Source organism: Melanotaenia boesemani, chromosome 13 (genome assembly GCF_017639745.1).
Source record: "Melanotaenia boesemani isolate fMelBoe1 chromosome 13, fMelBoe1.pri, whole genome shotgun sequence".
Lineage (NCBI taxonomy): Eukaryota > Metazoa > Chordata > Actinopteri > Atheriniformes > Melanotaeniidae > Melanotaenia > Melanotaenia boesemani.
Genome location: NC_055694.1, coordinates 26781380 through 26793717, shown reverse-complemented (window position 1 = coordinate 26793717; position 12338 = coordinate 26781380). Strand labels below are relative to the sequence as shown.

The window sequence follows — 12338 nt, the reverse complement described above, 5'->3', positions numbered from 1 at the left end:
TATGCATGATTCTAAGATTTGTAGTCGTATTTTTGTGTTAATAAAAGTTTTGTGCACAAATCAAGGCTGTCATATATGTGCGTCTGGTCAATTTTGTGGATTAGGAGTTGTTTTATGTGAGTATGAATCTTAAAGCTGTGAGTGCAAAATCTTGTGAATACAACTCCAATTTCTACGAAGACAAAGTCTCCTATTCTGTGTGGACACGAATTCACGTTTTTGGGTACGAGTAGAAAAGTATTCAGATGAAGTCACAAGGGAGGAGTAATCGATCTGCCGATTGTACAAAACACAACAAGCTCCAATTTCAAAGATGGCTGAAGAAATTGCAGCGGGAGGAGCTACCGGCTCAAGTGAAGCATCACAGGTAAGATGTTCAAGCGGTCTTTATTTATATATTAAAGAAAAACATACTATTTTCAATAATATTCTTTGATTTAAAGACGTACTGCTATAGTTTGCCATGTCAGGTAGTGCTAGCATTAGAAGCTGGCTTGTGCTATTAGCATTCATGTAGCGTGGAAACTATAAAATGTTTATTCTTAGACAATGTCGATTGAAATGCGACCTTTATGGATTTATTAATTACGCTATTTAGTCGATCAGTCTGTCCTCGCCAATCCTCTTTTCCATTTACCCCACTCCCTTCGCCCGCCGAAGCTGAGGATAAATCAATCCATGTACCGGTGAATAACCGTATTTATTATATATGTCATGATATGCATATTTATGTAATCTTCTCTGCCATAAACACGATATTGCGGGGGTTGCGGGGGCGTTTGAGTGACGTGACCTGGGACGCCGATGGAGTGAAGAGACTTAATTCCTCAACCAGCGGAGCACCGTTGCTAGGGGCATTGGCGTCCCTAGCAACGGTGCTCCGCTGGTTGATCAGATGACAAAGATGATGCTCAGGGAGGAAATATGCCAGATATTTGCCCTATGAGGTTTTACGCGGTACTTAACCAACTTCAGAGTAATAGTGATGGTTAAAGAAATCCATTGCAACTTTCTACTGGGAGGAATTAAGTCTCTTCACTCCATCGGCGTCCCAGGTCACGTCACTCAAACGCCCCCGCAACCCCCGCAATATCGTGTTTATGGCAGAGAAGATTACATAAATATGCATATCATGACATATATAATAAATACGGTTATTCACCGGTACATGGATTGATTTATCCTCAGCTTCGGCGGGCGAAGGGAGTGGGGTAAATGGAAAAGAGGATTGGCGAGGACAGACTGATCGACTAAATAGCGTAATTAATAAATCCATAAAAGTCGCATTTCAATCGACATTGTCTAAGAATAAACATTTTATAGTTTCCACGCTACATCAATGCTAATAGCACAAGCCAGCTTCTAATGCTAGCACTACCCGACATGGCAAACTATAGCAGTACGTCTTTAAATCAAAGAATATTATTGAAAATAGTATGTTTTTCTTTAATATATAAATAAAGACCGCTTGAACATCTTACCTGTGATGCTTCACTTGAGCCGGTAGCTCCTCCCGCTGCAATTTCTTCAGCCATCTTTGAAATTGGAGCTTGTTGTGTTTTGTACAATCGGCAGATCGATTACTCCTCCCTTGTGACTTCATCTGAATACTTTTCTACTCGTACCCAAAAACGTGAATTCGTGTCCACACAGAATAGGAGACTTTGTCTTCGTAGAAATTGGAGTTGTATTCACAAGATTTTGCACTCACAGCTTTAAGATTCATACTCACATAAAACAACTCCTAATCCACAAAATTGACCAGACGCACATATATGACAGCCTTGATTTGTGCACAAAACTTTTATTAACACAAAAATACGACTACAAATCTTAGAATCATGCATACGTCTTTTTGACAGCTATCTTATACGATAAAATAGCGTAATTAATAAATCCATAAAGGTCGCATTTCAATCGACATTGTCTAAGAATAAACATTTTATAGTTTCCACGCTACATGAATGCTAATAGCACAAGCCAGCTTCTAATGCTAGCACTACCCGACATGGCAAACTATAGCAGTACGTCTTTAAATCAAAGAATATTATTGAAAATAGTATGTTTTTCTTTAATATATAAATAAAGACCGCTTGAACATCTTACCTGTGATGCTTCACTTGAGCCGGTAGCTCCTCCCGCTGCAATTTCTTCAGCCATCTTTGAAATTGGAGCTTGTTGTGTTTTGTACAATCGGCAGATCGATTACTCCTCCCTTGTGACTTCATCTGAATACTTTTCTACTCGTACCCAAAAACGTGAATTCGTGTCCACACAGAATAGGAGACTTTGTCTTCGTAGAAATTGGAGTTGTATTCACAAGATTTTGCACTCACAGCTTTAAGATTCATACTCACATAAAACAACTCCTAATCCACAAAATTGACCAGACGCACATATATGACAGCCTTGATTTGTGTACAAAACTTTTATTAACACAAAAATACGACTACAAATCTTAGAATCATGCATACGTCTTTTTGACAGCTATCTTATACGATATGATACCAGTTAAAAATGTCCTTGGGCGAGATTATCATCACCATCCAATGAGTTTGTCAGTGTGTGGGTATGACAGGAAAAAGCTCTCAATATGTAAAATGAAGAAAGTGCTATGCAAGTGGGTGTGTGTGGCTTGGAGTACAGATCACTTCTAATGGACAACAGGACTGGAAAAATGATATACTGTATCTGAACAACTACATAAACCTAGGACAAAAAGTAAGGAAATTTTTTTGGTTTGGTCATTTATTTTTTAGTTGTAACAATGCTTCTTGACAATTATTATTTTACTTTTAAATGGTGTCACAGGACGAGTAACAGAGTTGAGTATGTGGGTTGCCTCCAATGAAAACTTGCCAAATCTTCTCTGCCAATGCCAAACAGCTTATTCTGCTACTGACTGTTGTTTGGTGTTATTTATTGGATTCATTGAATGATGTCTGAAGAAACAAGACAGATTGGCTTTTTAACATTTTACTCATTTAACAAACAGGGGCCTCAGTTGCATGTGGAAGAACCCTACGCAGCCACCACAACCTGGCACCTCCTCCTCAATCTGGTCACCAACCTGGCCACACAGTGTTGTAGGATGCCATCCCATTCTTCACTGTGTGGTTGTGTTGGTCACTCTGGCATGAACAGCACGGCCAAGTTGATCCTGCAAGTGTTCATTGGGGTTGAGGAGGTCAGGATTGCAAGCAGATCATTTCATCCTCTCCACTTCCAAATTCTGGAGGTAATCTCTTATAACCACCTCTCTTGGAGTAGGCGTTGTCACCTTGGAGGAAAGAATTTGGACCCATAGTGTTAAGATTGCCACTGGTTGTAGAATCTCATCTCAATATGTCTCTGTAATTAGAAATTATCTCCAATAATGACAAGTTTTATTTTTCCAGTGAGGGAGAGGCCGCTCCACACCCTCACACTGCTCCTCATTACAGCAATCAGCATAGTATTATCTGTTTCTCCTCCACTGTACAATCCAACTACTGTAGGCAGAATCTGGGCTCAGCTCTGAACATAACATTCCCCCACATTTACTGATTACATTGCACAATGTATGGTTGGTAAGTTTGGCCAGGAAAGGCTGTTGGCCTAGATGTAGTATGTCCAAGTTATCTGAAGGATTGGGCAGGTTGGTCAGGATCTACGTAGACCACCTCGAGTTTGCCTATAAGGAACACTTAGGAGATGAAGACGCAGTTCTTTACCTGCTTCACCAGGCATACACCTACCTAGATGAGCCTGGTTCTTATGTGAGGATTGTATTCTTTGACTTCTCCAGTGCTTTTAACAACTTAAGACATCCCATACTGAGAGACAAACCTATGAGTATGGGGGTGGCCCCATCCATGACATCCTCGATTATGGACTATCAGACATCCAGACCTCAGTACGTCAGGCTGGGGTGATGTGTTTCTGGAGCACTAGAATGCAGCACTGGGGCTCCGCATGGCATTGTCTTACTTCCTTTCTTTTCACACTCTTAACATCAGACTTTAGATACAGCTCAGAGTCCTGCCACATACAGAAGTATTCAGATGATACAGCTGTTGTGGCTGGAGTAAAAAGAACTGTCTTCTCCTGAACACCACCAAGACAAAGGAGCTGGTGGTGGACTTCAGCCAGCCAGTCTGTATTAATTGGGAGGAAATAGAGACTGTGCAGAACTACAGGTATCTAGGGGTAGCTCTAGATCAGAAGCCGGAGAGGTATTCCAACACAGAGACAGCTTACAGGAAGGGACAGAGCCGCCTTTTCTTCCTCAGGTGGCTCAGGTCCTTCAATGTTTGCAGTGACATGCTGCAGATGATATCACACTGTCATTGCAAGTGTGCTATTTTATGCTGTTGTCTGCTGGGGGAGCAGCACTACGAACAAAGGCTGTAGATGTCTGGACAAACTGTTTAAAAAGGCTGGTTCTGTGCTGGGTATGGAGCAGGACCCTATGAGAACAGTGGTGGAGCAGCAGATGAGGAGGAAACTGCAGAACATTATGGACAATAATATTATTATTATTATTGATATTTTTATACAGTACTTTGAGAACATCCACCTTCTTTTGCAATAACCTTTAGAGGCTTCCCCTCCTTGTGGAGGATGTCAATGACTTTACTGTCCGGTCAGCAACCTTCCCTATGATTGTGTACTATACTGAAATAGACTAAAAGACCATTTAAATGTTCAGGAGTCCTCTGCAGGTGTTTTAGATTAATTAGCTGAGTAGTGTGTGACACTTAGATGCAACATTGAATCTTTTCACACCATTCTAATTTTCTGAGATTTAGATTTTGGGTTTTCATAAGCTGTAAACCATAATCATCAAAATTATAACAAATAAATGCTTGACATCTCTCAGTTTGCATATAATGAGTCTGTTTATTAAAGTAGTTAAACTTTTTAAACTGAATTAAACTTGTTAGTAAGAAACTAGTTTTCGTGACATAGTTTTTCCATTAGTTGGCTTTATAAATGCTCACTTTTAAGGCCTGTTTATACTCCCTTATGTACGTAAATAACGATGTCTGTTTCAAACTTTGTCATACGTCACCGTTCTCATTCTTCCATACGTGTTTTAAGTTGCCATAGTTGTTGAGTCAGTTCCTCCACTAGTGGGCATTGCTAGATTCAGAGTTCATTCCTGCAAGCCGACCTCAGTTTCAGACACCATTTGGCAGCAGTAATGCAACGCTATAAAGTTGTTTCCAACCACCCAACATAGCTTAAACATTCACATCTTTCTTCAAATGCTTGCACAATTTCTATAGTTGTTGTCCTCATCTTCATTCTTCTTCTGCCTTTTTGTTTGTTTTGTTTGTTTCTTTCCCTGTTTGCATGTTGGCTATGTATTGTGCTCAGCACTGCCCTCGTGATATTGCTCCATCTTCTGCGTCAAGCAACAGATAGCTAAGCTCCCTGAAATTACACATGTAGCCAATGCTGAATACGGACTAAACTGTTCGACCATCTGCGTATCCGTCTGTGTCAAGCCTAAATTGGCCTTTTGTAAGAGCTGATTGCACAGCATTTGTAACATGAACCCTTAAATGAATCCTTGAACACACTCTGATTTATTGAAAACAGATTTTCTTACACCCTCTTCATTTAATTTTGAGTGTTCAAGAGTTCAGTAGTCATTGATAGTTTTTTAGAGATGCTGAAATGTTAAAGGAATATTTATTTTCATTGACTTAAAACCCTTATTCCCAATCTCCATGACTGTAAGACTATAGACTGAATTATGTCAGCTCAACTCCAAGCTTGCCCTGGCATTTTACTCCTGTTTCTAGCGACCCAAACTGTTTTGAAGAAGGTAAATACTGCTTTACCTTTAGAACTTGATTTTAAGAACTGGTCAGTCTGTCATCTCAGGGAAGGACAATGAGGCACCCTTAACTGTTACAGCATAGATTTGTAATTAAAGCTGTAAATGAGACCAGGTTTTCAGAGAAATAAACCTGTTTGGTTAAGGATACTTACCAGGACTGTATGTTATCATTGCTTATGTGCTGTAGTTCAAGATTTTTGGTTTCCTGGTTTTCTTGCTTTATATCTTTCTTGGCAGCAGATCAGTATATTAGATGTGATGTGCAATCACCCTCCCTCACCTAAATTGCTGTGTTAGAGGTGTATTTGTGAAGGATTTTTGACAGCCAAACCTATTAAAACTTTATCCTCCACTCCAACTGAAATCTGCTACCTCTACATTGTGTTGGGACTCCAATTTCTGCTGTGCTTCTATTTGCATTACAATAATCCATCCATCCCTTCTCCTTCTTCATATCCTCATTTCTCAGCCTTGTCTAAGTCCCACTCAGCTTCTCTATTATTCTTGTCCCCATTCCTACCCTGTCCTGCCCTTTTAATATTCCATCCTGTCCTTCATCTGCCCTCCTTTTGTCAGCTCCACCCTCCAGCAGCTTTGCGTTCCCACTTCCCGATCACCTCTCTTATTCACCTCACAGTGAGCAGCTTGTGCCCTCAGCCTGTAAGAAAGCTTGTGGCGTCTTGTCTGTGCTGCTTACTCTCTGATTATATTTTCCTGAAGCGTAAATGCAGCAGGCAGGTGCCAAGAAATCCCCAGTTAGAAAAAGGAAGTTGTTCATATAGGTGACTGCTGCTGTCACCTCATTTAACATTAGAAGAATGAGTCCAAAATTAATCGTTTTCATTAAAGAGATTGGAGAAAAAATGATAGTAATAAAGATGATTAAATGTCTTAGTTTGTTTGCATGTATAATCCACATTAAATTATGTTTATGTCATGCATAAATCTGTTAAATAGGATTAGATGTGTAAAAGTGTCATTGCTCTGACATTTAATTGGTACACTGTGGTCATAAGGGAGAGACATGGTCAGCAACAATACTCAGGTGTTTAAATGATGCTCAGTTAGTACTAAGGAGCCCAAAGTGTGCCAAGACAATATTCACCATTACCCCACCAACAGCCTGAACTATTGATACAAAGTAGGATGGATCCATCTGAATGTTACAGCTGAAACCAAGATTCATCAGACCAAGCAACATTTTTCCAATCCTATTATCATATTTTGCAGTCTGTGTGAATTGTAGCCTCTGTTTCCTGTTCTTAGCTGACAGGATTGGCAGCTGATGTGGTTTTCTACTCCAAGGTTTGACATGCTGTTTGTCCAGAAATGATATTCTACATACCCTGGTTGTAATTAGTGGTCATTTAAGTTACCATTGACTTCCTACGATCATGAATCAGTCTTCATTCTCTGACCTCTCACCGTAATAAGGCATTTTTGGTCCCGGCAACTGCTGTTGCTACCAGGGAGGGGAACATTCTCGATCACTGCTACACTACCGTCAGTAACGCATATCACGCCGTCAGCCGCGCTGCACTGGGACATTCCGACCACAACATGGTCCACCTGATTCCTGCCTACAGACAGAAACTAAAACTTTCTAAACCTGTGGTGAGGACATCAAAGAAGTGGTCTAGTGAAGCTGCAGAAGACTTAAAGGTGTGTCTGGACTGCACTGACTGGGATGTCTTCAGGGCTGCTTCCACCAGTCTGGATGAGTACACAGAAGCTGTAACCTCATACATCAGCTTCTGTGAGGACTGCTGTGTACCAACACGCACCTGGGTGACTTATAATAATGACAAGCCCTGGTTCACATCCAGACTGGGACAGTTGAGGTCTGAAAAGGAAAAGGCTTTCAAAAGTGGCAACAGAGCAGAGTACATAGAGGCCAAGTACAGGTTCAGCAGGGCGGTGAGGAATGCTAAACAGCTGTACTCAAAGAAGCTCCAACATCAGTTCTCCTCTAACGACTCTGCTTCTGTCTGGAGGGGGCTCAGGCAGATCACCAACTACAAGCCAAGAGCTCCCCCCGCTGCTAACGATCGACGTCTTGCCAACAACCTCAACGACTTCTACTGCCGCTTTGAAGACCACCTGGACAGCTCTCACACCTCCCCCCACCACACCTCACACCGGCTCCAGCCTACCAGCCCCTCCCCCACCACCACCACCACAATAGAGACTGTACACCTCTCACCATTACAGTGCCCCCTCCCCACATCCCCCCCACCATCACCTCTCTCTGTCCTTGAAAGAGATGTAAATAGGCTCTTCAAGAGACAGAACCCCCGCAAAGCTGCTGGGCCAGACTCCGTGTCTCCAGCCTGCCTGAAGCACTGTGCAGACCAGCTGTCTCCTCTGTTCACGGACATCTTCAACATCTCACTGGAGACATGCCATGTACCAGCATGTTTCAAGGCATCCACTATCATCCCAGTCCCCAAGAAACCAGGACCCACAGGACTGAATGACTACAGACCCGTCGCCCTGACCTCTGTGGTCATGAAATCCTTTGAGCGCCTGGTTCTGTCCCACCTCAAATCCATCACGGACTCACTCCTGGACCCCCTACAGTTTGCCTACAGAGCCAACAGGTCTGTAGACGATGCTGTAAATCTGGCCACTCACTTCATCCTCCAGCACCTGGACTCTGCAGGATCCTACGTCAGGATCCTGTTTGTGGATTTCAGCTCCGCATTTAACACGATCATCCCGGCTCGTCTGCAGGACAAGCTTTCACAACTCAACGTGCCCGACACCACTTGCAGGTGGATCACAGACTTCCTGTCGGACAGGAAGCAGCGCGTGAGACTGGGAAGCCACACTTCGGACTCCAGGACGATCAGCACCGGCTCCCCGCAAGGCTGTGTTCTTTCTCCCCTGCTCTTCTCTCTGTACACGAACAGTTGCACCTCCAGTCACCAGTCTGTCAAGCTCCTGAAGTTTGCAGATGACACCACCCTCATTGGACTCATCTCTGGTGGGGATGAGTCTGCTTATAGATGGGAGATTGACCGTCTGATGGCTTGGTGCAGCGAGAACAGCCTGGAGCTCAATGCTTCCAAAACAGTAGAGATGATTACAGACTTCAGGAAGAGCACAGCCCCCCCCCTCCCCTGTCATCCTGCGTGGCTCCCCAGTGGACACTGTGGAGTCCTTCCGCTTCCTGGGCACCATCATCTCCCAGGACCTCAGATGGGAGCTGAACATCAGCTCCCTCATCAAGAAGGCTCAGCAGAGGATGTACTTCCTGAGGCAGCTGAAGAAGTTCAATCTACCACGGACAATGCTGGTCCACTTCTACACTGCCATCGTGGAGTCCATCCTCACCTCCTCCATCACCGTCTGGTACGCTGCTTCCTCTGCCAAGGACAGGTGCAGACTGCAGCGTATCATACGTTCTGCAGAAAAGGTGATTGGCTGCAGCCTTCCTTCTCTCCCAGAACTCTACTCCTCCAGAACCCTGAGGAGAGCAGGGAGGATAGCAGCTGACCCCTCCCACCCTGGACACCATCTGTTTGATCCTCTCCCCTCTGGCCGGAGGCTGCGGTCTATCAGAACCAGAACCTCCCGCCACAAAAACAGTTTCTTCCCCTCTGCCATCAGGCTTTGGAACTCACCTAAAGACTTACCTGACTGACAACGCATTAACACACTCCCCCTTCATTGGTCACTTCAATTTGTACATTTTTATTTTTATACTACAGACTGCACATTTCATTTAATGTAAATACACTACTTTACTCTTATTTATTTTTATGTACATAATTTTTATTTCCACTCTTATATAGTTTATGGTTCATATTTATCTATTTATATGTAGGCACCGTCAAATCACAACAAATTCCTTGTAATGAAAGTTACTTGGCAATAAATCTGATTCTGATTCTGATTCTGATTCTGATTCTGCTGCTCACTGGATATATTTTTCTTTTTCAGACCAATCACTTGAAACCCTATAGATGGTTGGGAGTGAAAATCCTAGTAGATCAACAATTTCTGAAATACTCAGACCAGCAATCATGCCAGGTCTCTTAAATCCCCATTCTTTTCCATTCTGATGCTCAGTTCGAACTACAACAGGTAGTAAAAGCAGGAAATAAATAATCAATCCCCTGATAATATATTTCTATCCCCTGGTTTGGTTGAAATCCATTTTATTGCAAAACTCTCATACTACTAAGCTGTAAATTCACATTACAAGTTAATTTGATTTGCGCTACACTTTGAATCATTCATGTTCAAAGTCTCCTCTGTGCTGCAGCCCGACTATCGTTAGGTGTCGTAGCTGGGAGTAAGGTTCAGAGGGACATGGAATTGCCTTTTGATTTAGCTGCTGTGTGGCTGACCAGATGGGCTCCTTCTTTCCTCAGTCACTTTCCATGAAGTATGTAATCAGTCAGGATCCTCATACATGGCGGACACTTGTGTGGCTTAACTGCAGATTAGTCTCAGATCTCTGTTGGCCTCTGCTGCCCGAACTCTGCAAACATCAAGCTCTTTTGCTTCGATCTCAATAAAGGAAGGATACCGTTTCACTTGAACACCTTTTCAGTGCAGGGATATGACTTAAGACAAGCAGATTGAAGCCCTGGTGTTTATTTGTCTTCACTAATTTCTTCTTCTTGGAAACAAACAAACAAGTCTTGAGCTAATTTGCTTGCATTAATCAAAATTGCAAAAACCATTTAAGCAGCACTTTATACAGGTTCCCGCACTGTTAAAAACCTGACAAAGAAAAGATTGTTTGCTTTTGAACCCACTGCCCAAAAGGTTTGCTTTGTGCTGCCCTTTCTCACTTATCTTTCCCCTGTTAATTGCTCATTAGTTAGAGAGAATGTGGTTTAATCATATGCTGGTTCAGACAGCCTGAAGTTCATTAAAGCTAATGTCCAACCTTCACAGAGGCACAAAGTGGCTGACAGTACCCATCTCAGCACAAACGGCTGAACTTGGCCAATAAATACATCCCATGAGATGAGAGTCTTGAGTGAGTTTTATTTAAAGTATGAACATAAAGTATGTTTGAGCCAGACATAACCTTATAATGCATTTTTGGATTATAATTGGGACCGATGTCTATTTTTTAGCCACTTACTACTCCGGCAAGTTGAAAAATCTGTTAAAATTTTATTCACAAAAATGCAGCAGCAGCAGGGGAGCTATTTTTACCGTCGCCAAGAAAGTGTAAAAGGGCACTTAAAAGGCAGCATGACCAGACAATATGAAAAAGGAGGATCAACAGTGCACTAGCCTTCCCCAGATGGAAAGAGCTGTAAAGCTGGACTAAAAGCCAGCGGGGAGGTTTTATAAGCCGGTGCCATGTCGAGGTCACTTTCCCCGTCGAGATGCATTCCCCCTGTGAGAACCATTTTTCCTTCTAAACACAGAGAAAGCATAATCTGACACTTTGATGTGATCCAGTTTGCAAAACTTATTCACAAACCTCATTGCCTGAGTGAGCACTCATTAACTATCTGATGACATGCTTTCAACGGTGTTGTTGGGGCATTTTGAGACACGGCGGCTATACGTTATAATTCCAACATTAGATGGCAGTAATTCTTACAAAATATCCCTTTAAAGCATAACCATGCATTCCCCACTTTTGTCAAAATGAAGTTGCTTCTGAATCCAAAAAAGAAAGAGAATGAAAAAGACGTAAAACACAAATGATTAAATGGTGCATTCATGGAAACTAAGAAACATAATTTACACTAAAACACTGTATCTTGGTACGAATTTGCGGTGGTATCGGTGCTTTTATTTCCTCATATTGATAAACAGCACCGCTGCAGAGAAATGGAAAGCTAAGAATATGTTTAGAATACTATCAAGATATCGTCCTCTTATTCCTCAAAACAAACTTCTTTTTATAACAAAAAAGCAAACATTTCTCTTTGTAAAAGTGGAATTTTGATCAAGCCTCATGGTGTCATAGCTTTTTTGAGCTCATGTGAGTGTGAGAAAAAGATACGCAAGAAAATGTTGGAGCAGCAGTGTTGTTGCTAGCTAACATACTTTGCAACAGTGCTATCCACTTAGGACCATAACTGCAGTTCAGATTTAATTGTTTAAGTAAGTGAATAAAAAGCTTTCTCTACCCATATACGTTTGGCTGGCAGCTGGAGCACAGTTTGCTCTAGCTTCCAAATTTGCTAGCTTCATTGTAGTCATGATAATTAGGTGGATAATTCACTCAATGTACATTTTTTTCTATCAACATTTTATTGGTTTTACAACGTAGATGTAGCTATACAGTAATGAGACATATGCATACACATACAGTACATACATGGCTAATACATATGTGCATGTCTGCCTACTCAGTGCACATTGTAATTAAGCCCAGATCATATGTCTAGAAAACAGAAATGTAGACAAATGTCTTCCTGAACACCAGATAATTCCTTAATTTTATTATCAAAGAAAATTCTGTGATGCTGATTCATTCACTCTTTTATTTAAAGAGAGTAAACAGTACACCTTGTTTTTGTCCTTT

The 12338-nt window shown here is 41.9% G+C and overlaps 1 protein-coding gene across 2 annotated transcripts in view; it reads left to right on the top strand.

Moving 5' to 3' along the window:
• Positions 1-12338, top strand: part of cpne9 (copine family member IX) — a 157331-nt gene that overhangs the window by 21210 nt on the left and 123783 nt on the right. The gene's annotated exons all lie outside the window — the stretch shown is intronic.